Below are 14,531 nucleotides of genomic sequence, written 5' to 3'. Positions count from 1 at the left end.
GTTCTCATAAACTCTTTATAGATTCTACACATGCATGAGTCTTAACGTGTATTTCTATCCTTTCTATATTAGAGGGAGAAACAAAATAAAGCAAGGCAAAACAAAACATATTCTTATAAACACATGAAACAAAATAAACATATAAGACCATTGTACAAGGAGTTCTACCATAGTTCCTGTCTGTCTCTTGTTATCTCCAATAGAATTGGCTATATCAACAGACATAGTATAATTCAATATATCAGTACATAACAGTATTCATAAAAATACAACTTTGAATGTAGTATAGAACTTCAAAAACTGGCAGTTATCAAATCAGAATGTGTATTGTAGAGTCTTGTCATCTTCAGTGTAGTTGCCTATACTCTCAGACTTGATACTATCAATCGTATCAGTTTTGAATAAAATCTTCTCTGCCTCATTTCTCTTATGCTTTTTTTTCCATCAGTTGTCTGATTGTTTTCTTCATTCTGTCTTTTGCTCCATGCATTGAGGCCTCTCTGCCACTGTTCCTGGAATCCTAGTACTTTTCTCTCTCTCTAGAATGCCCTGCAGTATTCTCTGTAAACTTGGATTGGTGGTTGCGAATTCCCCAACTTCCTCTTTGTTTTGGAAGCATCTTGTTTCTCCATTAATTTCTAGAGACAGTTTATCAGGGTATATCAATCTGGGATGGAGGTTATTTTCTTTCAGGACTTGAAATATTTTACTCCAGGCTCTTCCTGACTTGATGGTTTGTGTCGAGAAGTCTGCCATTATTCTGATGGGCATTCCTCTATAGATTATCTGTTTCTTGTCTCTAACATCTTTTAATATTCTGCTCTTATTTTGAATTTCTGGGATCTTGATTATTATATGCCTGGGTGTAGCTCTGTTTTGGTTGTAGGTGGTTGGAGTTCTGTATGCCTCATATATCAGAATATCATTTCCTTTTCCTATGCTTGGGAAGTTTTCCATAATTATTTCTGTGAATAACCTTTGTAATTCCGTTGTTTGTATCCCGGCTTGTTCATTCACATTCTTTATTCTCAAGTTATAGAACCTTTTGTCATCTTCTAGCCTTTGTATTGTTACTGCTTATTTCCTTGTTATTTTAAAAAAGTTTTCCCTTTCATACTCCCACATTGCAAAATTGTCCTCCAGTTTGGATAATCTATCCTTATTTTCTTTCAAGCTGATTTGCCATCTTTCCATAGAGTTTTTAATTTCCTGGTGATCTCTTTGAATCTGCCTCATATATTCTATATTTTTTATATTCTTCATCAAATGGTTCTCTCTTTTGTTTGAGTTTCTCCTTTCTTCCAGCTGTGTCTTCTTGAGGGGTGCTTAGCATCTCTTTTATTAATCTTCTTATATCTTTCTTTACTTGGCTAAATACCTCACTTTTGAACTTGTCTATGAAGTCCCAAAGATATCTCTTTATGTCCACTGGTGCTGTGTCTGATATTGCATGTTTGCTGTTCTCATTCTCCTTTGTCCTGTCCTGGGTCAATGTTCACAGGGTTGGGGCCTGGGAATTTTTTGTTGTTGCTCCCTCTTCCCATCTTTTTTGTTTCTTACAGGAGGCTGCAGTTTCTTTCTTTGTTGGTTACAATTCTTCTGAAGCACACTGGCTAGGTGACCCTTCCCACTGCAGTGTGCTAGTGAGTTGCAGACAAGGGCAGCATATGCTGGCCCCTCCCCTCTGGATCAGTCAACCTGCTGAGGCCTGCACTGTATTACTGTGCACCACCTTCCCTCTGGATCAGTCAAACTTCTGAGGCTTCACTGTGTTAGTGTGCTCCACCATTGTAGAGAATTGATTTCAGATAACCTATTGGGTCTCAGCCAGGTCACGGGATGCAGGCCTAGCTCACTCCACCAATCCCATTCAGGAAGGGAACAACTGACTGAAGTCACTGCTGCCTTGTACTTGCCATTCCTGCCTGCTCCCAGAATGTTGTCCGACAGAGCCCCCTCTCTGTGGAATGGCTCCACTCTCATCACTCACCACAGGTCTATGCAGGCACTCTCCGTTCGACTGGCAGACCCCGACCTCAGTGTGACTACACCTCCAGTGAGTCAAAGGGTGAGACCTCGGATGATTGGCAAGTTGCCCTCTGTGGCGGGAGCACTGAACCTTTAGCTATTCCAATAATAGCACCCGGACTGTATGTTTGATTGGCTCTTCTCACCTTAGTTTCTTCTTGGGACAAGAGAATTCATCTCCCTCTGTTTGGGGCTCCCCATGCTGTATTATATTGAATTCTAAGTTGATAATCTCAGGGAGCCTCTGTAGCCAGGTGTTATCTATCCACCATCTTTGCTCAAATCTATACAACACATTCTGATGATCTTCAGCTTGTGAATGAAGGCTTCATTTTGTATAAAAATAGGGGAAATTGATCTGAGTAGAACTTTTTTTCTGTTTCTTCTTTGTTTTTGTAGTACAGGTTTACGGTACATAAAGTTTAAATTCATCTTTGGGCGTGGGTACATGTACACAATACAGCTTGTTTTGTTTTTCTAATCCCCTCCCCCTTCTCACCCATTTTTCTCCCTCCATCTCTAAATTGCATTCCCCTTTTCATTCTTAATATTATTTGTAGCTGATGTTTATGACATATAATGTTTAGATTCATTGAGATTATTAGGTTTCTATACATGATATATCTTAATTCTATTTATATCCCTTTTCCCTCTCTCTCTCCCTTCTCTCTGTCTCTTGGACTCCTTCTCATTTACAACACATCTATCTCTTTCTTTTCTTCTTTCCATCCTTTATTATGCTCTTTGTATTTTTCCTTTCAGCATTTAAACTCATGTGTCTGATTTATTTTATGCAGCATTATATTTTCCAGGTGCACCCATTTTCCTACAAATATCTCAAATTTCTCTTTCTTCATACCCAAGCAGTATTCCATTATATATAAATATGACATTTTTATATATTCATCAATATATACATAACATATTTTTAAAAATCTATTCATGGGCCTAAGGGCTGTTTCCAGTACTTAGCTATTATGTGTTGTGCTGCTATAAACATGGGTGTCCTCATGCCCCTGTAGTGTGGTGCCTTTAGCTCTTTGGGAAAGACCCTTAGAAGGGGGACAGCTGGGTCATAATGGAATTTCAAATTTCTGTTCGTTGAGAAATCTCCATACTGATTTCCATGGTAGTTGTACAAGTGTACATTCCTACCAACCATGTAGGAGGGTTTCTTTTCCATCATGGTCACTCCAGTATTTGTCATTCTTTGACATTTTGATGATTGCCATTCTTTCTGGTGCAAGATGGAATTTTAGCATTGCTTGAATTTGCATTTCTCTATTGGCCAGAAATGTTAAATATTTTTTCATGTGTTTGTTGGCCATTTGTACTAATTCTACTAAGAAGTGTCTGTGTACTTAACTTGCTCATTTCTTGATCTGGTCTGTTATTGTAGGTGGTCTAAATTTTTAAGTTCTTTATATATTCTACCTATTAGTCTTCTGTCTGAGGAATACTTGGCAAATATTTTCCCTTCTGTAGGTTATCATTTCACTCTACTAATTTATTCCTTTCCTATACAGAAACTTTTACATTTGATGTAATCTCATTTGTCAATTCTTGCCGTTATTCCCTCTAAAATTGGGATTCTTTTTAGAAAGTCCTTGCATATACCTAAGACTTCAAGTGTTTTATCTATTTTATCTTACAGTGGGTTCAACATTTGTTTTAATGTTTAGATCTTTAATCCATTTTAGACTTGCTCTGTCATTTTAATAATCATTTCTATTTGTTACTTCTTTTTTATTCCTGTTTTGTTGTTCCTGTCTTCCTTTGGGTTATTTGAATCTTTTCCTATTCCACTTTATATATATATTTTTAACAGTTACTTGAGTAATGACAAAGTACATGACTTTTCATATTTTAATTAGAATCAATAATCACTTTAGTTGGAATCTACAAACCTTGCTGCCTTACAGCTCTCTTAACTATCCTTCCTTTGTGTTACAGTTGTCTTATTCATGGTCTGATCAAAGTATATATTGAATGTTTGAGCTTTAAAATTGTGTTACAATAAAAGACACATTGCTACTAATCCACATAAAAATCCTCCTCCTCACTTCCAACACACTTATAACATTATTCTTGCCACTTTTTAAAGAAGTTCTAGAAGTCTTCTTTCATGAGTGTCTTTACAACAGATGTTCAAACTATAGTAAATGCTGCTGCCATTTACCACCCTAGAGAAAAGCAGGCTCATAAAAGCATTATGGGGTGTCCTCATCTACTTTATTCACTGGATCCAGCACTGTACAGCTTTGAGATAGTCCCCAAAATCAAAATGACCATGAAAGCAAACTTTTTTTTATTTTAAAGAGAATAAAGCCAAGCAAAATAAAACAGAATAAAGCCAATCAAACAAACCAGTGTAAGTGATACAGAACTTCAAAATAATAGGAAATCAACAGTGGTTACCATATGCCTCTTGTCTTCAAAATAGCTGCAGATACCTTCAGACATAGTAAAAAATCAAACAAAACAGAACAGAATACAACCAGTAAAAACAAAACAATGAATGCAGTAAAGGACTTCAAAACAAGACAATAGTAAATCCAAAATAGCTACCATAATATATCTTGCTATCTTTTAAATAGCTGCCCATGCCATCAGATATAACAAAATCAAACAAAACAAAACAGAATAAAACTCAACCAAACAAAACAATGAAAATAATACAGGACTTCAAAACAAGATAATAGGGAGTTTCTAAAGGTGGAAGCTGCCACCTTCAGAAAGACATCCCCCATAGATGCCACATTGTATACTATTATCCTCTGAATAGATGATCAGACCACTGGCCCTAGACCTGCAAAGTCAAGGAAACACCAAAACACCACAAGCATAAAATTGCATTTCACCTCAGTACCTATCATTGCAGCCTATGTTTCTCTAGATCAGTTGCTTATGGGAGTGGGGGCTGGCTCTTCTTGTTTGCCAGCCAATGTACTGGAAGCTGCTGGGATCTAGTAGTCCCCCTGGTGGCCCACACATGACACTGATTCACAGGGAGGGCTTGCTTCTTGGTGACTTCTTGTTCTCTTCCCCCAAAACAAACATTTTTAATTGATTCAGGACATAGTCAGCCATGACATCACCTGAAAGAGGACTTCCAGAGCTGCTTCAGAAATTGGCAAGAATGATAGGATACATTGTGTTCTATGTGAGAAGTACTGTATTGAGATTAATGACAATGTATCTTTTATTGTAATAATTGTTAAAAACATAAACATTCATTGTATTTTTTTATCATGCCACATATATTGAATCTACATATTGAAATCCCCATCAGAAAATGTTATAAATTTTACTTTTAACATCCAATAATTTTAAAGAATCATCTATCATATCTTTCTAGATATTTGCTATTTACGAGCCCCAAGCCTTGAATTTGTATTGTGGGATGAATGTTGAGAATGTGAGTCCTCTAAATAAGTTAGCTACATTTAGGTTATGGAGGTCTTTAAAATCTTTGAGAACCATTATAAGGTTTAAAACATCTGATTAATGTGGAGTGAGAATTCAATGCTCAAATTATGAGAATATTTTACAAGACTGTATGGAAGACATGAAGTCTCTGAAATTTTAGCCTATGTCCCAAGTTTGATTCAGAGGTATTTGTTCAAGAAATGATGTTTAAACTTTCTGAGAGTATTTGTTCAAAGTGTTTTTCTGAGTTCACGATATAAGGTTTGTAAATTGTTTTAACGATGTATGCTCAAAGTTTGATTGAAGTAGTTTGGGGGTTGGCTCAAAGGATAAGTTTACTGAATTCTTTCAGGGCCTGTACAAGTGTCTAACTATGAAGTAACTAAGAGTCTATGTATGAGTGTGACCTATGAACTAAAAATGTTGAATGGTGTATGATTCAAGGTTAAACTCTCAAGTTTTTGGACATCTATATTTGGTAATAAATGTCACTGAAATCAATGGTGGTCTGCTTCCAAAGTTTTAAATCTGAGGTCTTTAGGGTGTGTTTTCAGACTCTGAACTTGCAGAATATCTGTGACTCAAGTGGTTAGTGCATTCGGGTTCTGTCTTCAGGGTGTGAGGTCAGTGAAATTTTAGAGATTATTTCCTGAGAATTCAGTTGAAGTTACTTGGGGGCCTGAAATCAGGGTGTGAGGTCCTGGAAATTTTGAGAGTCTGTCATGAGGTTTGATTCTAAGATGTTTGGAGGTCTGTGTTCAGGCTGTGAGGTCTCTGAACTAATTTAGGTCTATGATTCAAAATTTGGACTCATGTATTTGGTGACCTGTATTCACAGTGCATGGTTATGAAGTCTTCAAGAATTTGTATTGTAAGATTTGACTCTATAGTCGTTGTGGGTCTGTGTTCAGAGTGTGAGACCTCTAAAATCTTTTGGCATCTCCATTTTAATATTTGAGTCTAAGATATGTGGGGGGGTCTCTGTTCAAGGTGCGAGATCTCTGAAATCAAGTCTGTTTCTTAAAATTAAAGTTTTACATATTTGGAGGTCTACATTCACTGTATAAGGTCTCTGTACTTTTCTAGGATATGTGTGCTCAGGGTTTGGCCTAAGTTATTTAAAGTTCTATATGCAAGGTTTGAAGTCTCTGAAGTGTTCAGCCTCTGTTCTGAGGCTTTAGTCTTTTGGATTCAAGAATCCTGGTTCAGAGTGTGCGCTCTCTGAATTTTTAGGCAGTTTGAGTTTCATATTTGGTTCTGAGATATTTGGGTGTCTGTGAGGTGCAATAAGATATTTATTCCAAGTTTTTCACCTGAAGTGTTTAGATATCCATGTTTTGGATATGAGTGCTCTAATCTCAGTAAGGGCATATATGTTCTATGGTTTGAGACTGAGATACTCAGTGGTATACAACTATGTTCTTTGAAATTTTTCACGGTCATTTCAAAAGTCTGCACCTGGTGTAAACTGGTGTTCTGTTTTCAGAGTGTGGGGTCTCTCAAATTTTTTAGGATCTGGATTGTACTGTTTGAATCTGAGCTAACTGAGGATCTGTGATCAATATGAGAAGTCAAATTTTAGGATTTTATTCTAACTTTAGGAGATATTAGAGGTATTTGTTCTCTGCATGCAGTGTGATGTCTTTGAAACCTTTCAGGCTCAGCATTCCAAGTTTGCCAGAGCTGTTTATTCATCTCTAATCAAGGAGTAAGGTCTCTGATCTCTTTGAGAATCTATGTTTAGAGTTTTCAATCTAAAATATTGGTGCTAAAATATCTGTGTTCTACAGGTAAGCTCTCTAAAAGCATTAAAGGTATGTATTATAAGCTTTAAACATGAGGTACTTTTGTGTCTCTTTCATATTATGCAGGTATAAATAGGAAATATTTGGGTATGTATGTTCACAGAAAAGCATGTCTCAAAATTTGAGTTTCTCAGAGTTGAGTATGTGGGATCTGAAAGTCTGTGATATATGAGCACATTCTCTGAACATTTTGGGTTGTGTATTTCTCTGTTTCTGAGGTATGTGCAGATCAGTGTTCAGGATGCAAGATTCCTAAATAATTGGTGGATCTAAGATCAGAGCATAAACTCTATTAATTTTTAAGAATATGTATTCTGAGTGATTTCTGTCTTGGAAACTTGCCTGCTATCCCCTTTGGCAATGTACTGTGGCCAAAATAAACTCTTGTCTTTTCTGCATTCCCTGTCTATTGGTAAAATTCTTTTTGCTGCCTCCATAGCCAATACTCCATATGCCATCTCCCATAACATGTGGTGCCCCCCACACACAGAGCAGTGAAAACACTTTTATTGCCTCCTTTGGCCTCTCTCTACTCCAGTACTTGTACACAGTTGACAGATTGGCCAATAGGCGACCAAAGGACCATGGTCAGGGCAACTCCTTGGAGGGACTTGAAGTCCCATGGCTGTGACACTGATGATCCTGGCCCATCAGAGCATGAGCTAAAGGAGTTCCTTTTGATCCCTGTGGAAAGCTTTACTTCCTGTTTATAATTTACAGAACCTGGCCAGGGCCACTCTCTGAAAAAGTATATATAATCCATCAGGGTAAGGAGTCACTTTATCTTTCTTTGGGACTCCTCCCCACCTTACTCTCAACACAGTCTAAATGGCAGTGGCAACTAGTCCAGAGCAAGTCTACATATATTGTGTAAACACACTAGCTATTGCTAGCCCCTATTTTATACCTCTCTTGGTTGAACTTCCTGATTTGTAACACTCATGAGTGATCACATTTTCCATCTCTCCCATGGATGTCTGCTTGTGCAGGTTCGGACAGTTTTATACAACAAAAACAATGAAATAGAGAGATATCTGGTCTGGAGTTCAGAATGCAAGATACAGGACTGTCTCCCAGAGCTGGATTCCAGCAGTGGTTCCACTAGCTCTATCCCATCTGCATAGACTTGAATTAGTGCAAGTGTATCCTTGAATTTGATAGCTTCAACCAACTCATTCAGTTCAACTGATGAAGAGGAACAGGTATTCCTTAAGAATCTATGGTCTACATACTTTGTGGTGGTACACTTTTTCACCCAGTCACATCAATTGAAGTGGTAGGTTTTGGTGAGGGAGTGGGTAAATTTGCTTCCATAATTCTATTAAATTTATTGTTAACTACATTCTTGTCCATCAAGAGTTTACAAGTTCTTAATTTGTCTAGTTCCAAAGAACAAATGCAAGAAATATGAACTCTCTTTTGCCTATGGATGCCAGAACATTCCCATATAGTTCAAAATACCTAAGTTGAAAGTCAAATGAGTTTCCCAGGGAGCTGCTGGATGCCCTCAGTGATGGTTTTCATCGGATCTTCCAACCTCTTCTCCCCTGTGCTCTGCTCACCAGGAGGCCATGGTTAGGACCTCTTCTTTGCCATTATTCAATACTGTTATACAGGCTGCATAATCCTATTGCCTTCTGCCTGAAAGCAATATGTCCTATTAGGTGATATCAGGTCAAAAGACTTCTTGTCCTCATGATTTGGCTTCACTTGGGAGGTAAGAAAGTTCAACTTGGCTGGCTGGCTGTTAGAAATTGCATGTGTGATGGTCAGAGTCCCATTCTTGGAAACATATTTCCTTCTCCACTACACTTTCTAGATCCTATCACTTTTCTTTCATGGCTACCCCTGCTTTTGATACTGTACCCTCTTGCTGGATCTAGAAATCTTTCTGACCAAGCTGAAGAGAGAATTTTATTAAGTCTTGGAGTGTTTTAGCTGTTTTTTCTTCATTCTGGGTCTGTTTTTTAGTTATATAAGTCAGCAGCTGGTTTTTCAATTTATCATTTCAATTTATCAGCTATTTGCTACCATTTAGAAAGAAACTGCACTATGCACAATAGTACTTTATAAAATCTGCAGCAGATCCACACAATTTATAGCCTTGATTTCATTAACTTTAATGAGATATTCACATAATTGGAACTGAAAGAGGCACGTTTCTTTCATTTATTCTGCAGTCTCAGCTCCAGTTATCTCTGGGCAGATCATCCCGTGCTGTTTTGCATGCTCTCTTTTCTCCTTCTCAATTTTTGTAACCTTTGTCTATAATCTCTCCTGGATTTGTCAAATGACTTCTTGAGATCTTCGATTTCCTTTAGGTTTCTTTTTAACAAGGAATCCAGAGTGAAGATCACAGTGTTGTTCAGACCCTGGAGCAGCAGGTTTTTCAATCATGTGAACAGTTCCTTTGTAAACATAGAAAACTTGACAAAAATGGTGCAAAGATTGGGGTTCCTCCAACTTAAAAAAGTACTCCCAAACTTATCAAGAACTTGTGTTTTTTTTTTCATTTCATACATGATTTCGGCCAGAATTATATGTTGCTTTTGCCGATTGCTTCATGTTCTCTAAGACTGTTTTATCTTAGTCTAGACTCTCTTGCAGCAACATGATGATGGTCCTGCAGCTGTACATGGTGAGCAACATGCAGTCCTCATGGTCACAGCAGTGAATGAGAGACAGAGATCTGGTCTGGCCATTTTTGGAAGGCTTTATCCTGGATAAGACATGGAACACTCTCATTTCTACTGGTGTTTTCATTTTCTCAGAGCCAGGCTTCTCACACAGACAGTGCAGTCAGTACAGAGAAGAGGGTGACTGTACCCCTGGAGTCTCCTGCTGGGAGTATGTGGCATCCAGAAGGAGGTCTCCCAGTGGACCCCTGCACAGAAGGAGGCTCAATGGTCCAATCTACTGGCAGGTGGGTGGGAAAAATGTGCAGGCTGAGACAGGCTACTGTGCTCACCCGAAAGCCAAGCCTGGGGTGCGGTGAATCCCATTCAGGCTGTATGCCAATGCCTACTTTCTTCACTACCAGTGTCTCCAGAGCACACTCTACCCAGTGCCCACAGGAGCAGGCACTGGGGCATTGTTGTGGCCCTCCAGATGGGGAAAGGCGTGTGCCACCACTCCCTTCCTTTACACCTCAGTTGCGTGGAATGACATCTTCCCTGGGAGGCCACATGCACCCAAGGATATTAGTTTCTTTTTATTTATTATTATTATTATTATTATTATTTGCCTTTACAAATTTCTGGCTCAGTTAGGGCTTTCACAAAACAACAAAAACAGTTATAGAGGTATTCAAGAATTGCTTAAAACAAAAAAGTGTTACTAAATTCACTTAAAGCAGAGAGTAAAAAGTTCTAGACTCAAGGTTTACATAAAACTTGCCAACACAAACATTAAAGTTTGGTAACATGAACATTATATGATTTGGATTAATATATATGTTTTTACGTTTTATCTTCTGGGTAAATGTATTTACATTTTATCCTCTGAAATCTCTATTCAAATTGACTTATAAATAAATAGACATTTTTGTTCACATGGCTTAACAGTAAATTAATTTATGTTGGTTAGTAAAATAAAAATAAACATGTCTTTAAAATTACTAATATACATTTTGTTTAGGCCATTAGCCAATCAACATATTTTATCTTTTAAAAATATAAAAGTTCATTGCTTTCTATATTTTAAATATAAACATTTTTAGTGTTTTTTTCTTTCATTAAAATTGTATATACCTTAAAATGTTGACTATGCTAGTCTAATATCTTGAGTCTCATAAATAAGATTAATATTTATAAATGTCCATAACAACATCTGAGGCATCAGGTGTGAGATAAAAATCCAAGTATTTTTTTCATCCCACAGCACTTTATGTTTCCTTACACAATGAAGTGTTGCTGGAGGCTAATGTTCTCAAAAGTAGAAAACCAAAATTTCTTGTCATCTTAAAGAAGCAAGTACAAAAAAGCCTTACAGAAATTTTTAAAACTGAATAAATTTACAAGTGCAGATGTAAACTGTTTCTATCTCAAGGCAAGTAAACCACCCAAAGTATTCAGGTGTGAAAGTATCAACAATGATGGAAACAGGGTCCTAAGGCTCAGGTATTCCCACTCTATTAGAGCAGCAAGACACATAGATGTGACAAATGCTTCACCAATTCTTGCCAGCGGGAGAAATCCTGGAACAGTCAGCTCTGACTCATTAATACCTTGCATATATTCCACTGCTGTGGCCACCCAGGTTTTCCAAGCTGCAATTTTTTTCCTCCACACATATGCTCAACTCAGCCAAGTGACCGAACCACATGGACTCAGGGTTTAAATCAAAGATATGTATAGGGTACTAAACATAGACCAAGGGAAGAGTTAACTTGAATACAACATCAAAATCAGCAACAAGTTCTACAGTCCAGTGCTGATAACAGATACAAAATTCAAAGATAAATTCTTTCAAAGGCTTATTACAGTTTCATGAGATAGCATGAGGTGTAAACATTTTCCAGGACAAATTATACTTTAAAATCAGCTCAGTTCTTCTAGAATCATTTATAGTGCACAGTGGAGGGGCCTGATTCCTCCTATTCCTGACTGTGGAACCATCTATGGTGGAAGATGGAACAGTGAGGTCAGGATGGAGTCACCAGTCCACATGGAGTACTTACACTGAACGAGGAAAAACATCTTGATCTTCATGATGCTAGATACCAAGGCTGTGATCTGTATCCTTTCAGCAATACCTGGGTACATGGTGGTAACACCAGAAAGCACTGTGTTGGCATAGAATTCCTTGAGGATGTCCACATCACACTTCTGGATGGGCTTGAAGGTGGTCTTATGGATGTCACAGAATTCCAAACCAAGGAAATAGGGCTGGAAGAATACCTCTGGATTGTGGAAGTGCTCACTGTCGAGTGTGATCACCTGGCCATTGGCTGCTCATAGCTCTTTTCCAGAAAGGAAGAGGATGGAGTGGTGCCATCTCCTGTTCAAAGTCTAGAGGTTGCATAGCAGTTTCTCCTTGATGTCATGAACTTCTGCTTGGGCATGTGGTGAAGCTTTAGTCACATTCCATCAGGATCTTGATGAGGTAATCTACTGGGTCTTAGTTGGCCAGGTCCAGACAAAGGATGGCGTGGGAGAGGGCATAGCTCTCATAGATAGGCACCATGTGAGTAAATCCACTGCCAAGGTCCATGACAATGTCAGTAGTGCGTCAAGAGGTAAATAGGGACAGCATGGGCTGAATGGCCACATACATGGCCTGGCTGTTAAAGGCCTCAAACATGATCTGAGTCATCTCTATGTTGGTTTTTGGGCTTCAGGGTGGCCTCCACCAGCAGCACTAGGTGCTCCTGAGGGATCACATACAGCTCAGTGTAAGTGTAGCCTGAGATCCTCTCTATGTCATCCCAGTTGGTGACAATGCTATGCTCGATGAGGTACTTAAAACTCAGGATTCTGCACTTTCTCTGGGCCTCGTTGCCCACATAGGAATCCTCCTGACCCATGCACACCATCATGCCCTGGTATCAGGGGAGCCAGTGATAGAAAGCAATACAGCTGGGGAGGGTGCATCTCCAGCAAAGCCAGCTTTGCACATGCCAGGGCCATTGTCAATGACAAAAGCAGTAATTTCTTCTTTCATTGCAACCTGCCCTGGTCAGACTGCAGAGTAGTGAGAGGACGCAGGACATAGGCCAGAATCTATGACTCAAGTCAGGCTATTCTTGTCTTCTTAAAGTTTATTGAAAATTAATAAGTTTTGGTCTATTCTGTGTGTTTTCATAAATTAATGTATGAAAGATAAAGACTTAAGTTTCCTTTCTTTATAAAGTTATTGAGTTCTGTTAATCCACTAAAAATAGTTTGTGCTCTCATTGTTCATTTTTTATGCTTAGATTTTCTAACTTAAACAACTACTTCTAAGATAACAATATGTAATATAGTAACTAGTGTTGATTTCTTACTGTTATTTTTTTAATTTTGCTTTTTAAAAATAAAAAAATAAAGTTATTAAGAATTCAATTCTAATGTATAATCCTATATAGTCCCCCAAAAGATTTCTCTTGCAGAACGGAGGCCCTTGAATCCTTGGGATGCCAGACAAAACTCCCTCCATGGCTAAAACGTCAGCTGCCTGAACCAATTTACTTCAGTTTTCTCCAGAATGAGTGGCTACTATGATTTTGCCCCAGGATCTTAGTGTGCTCCACCTCCACAAATGTTATTTTAAAAATTATGACATATAATTTGAGTACAAATAAAAAAGTTTCTAAGCCTAAAGCAGTAAGACTTTTTATTAAGCTATCAAAGTGATTTTGTTAAACTTATAAAAGTTAAGACAAAGGTTTTGTGTTTAATAAAAATAATTTTTTTATGTTTTCTGCTATTAGGCTTTTGATTACTTGAGTTTTAGTAAAGTTTCTTTAAATGTTGACTTTTTGTACAATCTTATTTCTTATATTTTCTACTGTTAAATATTTGATTACTTTGAAAACTGAGTTTTAAGGTTTAAAGCTTAAGTGTTTGTTTGTTGTAAAATCTTTCCAATAATCAATTTATAGCTGGTTAAATAAATAATATTATATTAGGGTATAACACACCCTATATTGTACATTTAGGAGTAAGATGTGTATACATCTGAAGATAAAATATGCTGCCAGCCTGAGCTTTGTCTAATGTTGGAAAGTTTATACATTTAAGATTATATAAGTTTAATGTACATAAACTAACCAGGAAATGCTCTCTTTCATACTACATTGTATCTAAATCTTAAACATATAAAATAATAAATTTTTACATCTCTTCACTTTGTATTTTGTACAATTCAATCTTGCCATTTAAAACTTGATCTATAACTACTGGCTTTGACTAAATAAACATTTCATTACTGTATACAAGATACATTTGTATAAATGTTATGTTTTGCTCTTGTTATTTTATTTTACAACTTTGTTGTAAAAATAACTGTTATCGGGGCTGGGGATTTAGCTCAGCAGCATAAGCGCCTGCCTTGCAAGCAGGCAGTCCTGAGTTCAATCCCTGGTACTGATAAAAACGAAAAAGACCAAAAAAAAAAAAAAACTGTTCTCTGTTAACATTCTACAGGAATGAGTTTTAACAGATTACTGAAACTGTACAGTAGATATTCATTGCTTTATCTTTTAAAGTACTCCAATAGCAAAAAGATTATAATTATTAAAATTAAGAACTGCTGTCTTTTCAAGGCTAGTATAATTGACCTTCAGGGTGT

The 14,531-nt window shown here is 37.3% G+C and overlaps 2 pseudogenes; both read right to left on the bottom strand.

The window, feature by feature from the left end:
* Positions 1-8,158: 8,158 nt before the first annotated feature.
* LOC106025020 (arf-GAP with SH3 domain, ANK repeat and PH domain-containing protein 1-like) lies at positions 8,159-9,899 on the bottom strand (annotated as a pseudogene).
* Positions 9,900-11,878: 1,979 nt separating this feature from the next.
* LOC100721295 (actin, cytoplasmic 2-like) lies at positions 11,879-12,923 on the bottom strand (annotated as a pseudogene).
* Positions 12,924-14,531: the final 1,608 nt, after the last annotated feature.

The sequence above is a fragment of the Cavia porcellus genome, unplaced genomic scaffold (genome assembly GCF_034190915.1).
Source record: "Cavia porcellus strain 051 isolate PalLab524CR breed Dunkin Hartley unplaced genomic scaffold, mCavPor4.1 scaffold_3, whole genome shotgun sequence".
NCBI classification, from domain to species: Eukaryota; Metazoa; Chordata; class Mammalia; order Rodentia; family Caviidae; genus Cavia; species Cavia porcellus.
The sequence above is the reverse complement of the archived record's forward strand: the minus strand, read 5'-3'. Positions and strand labels throughout refer to the sequence as shown.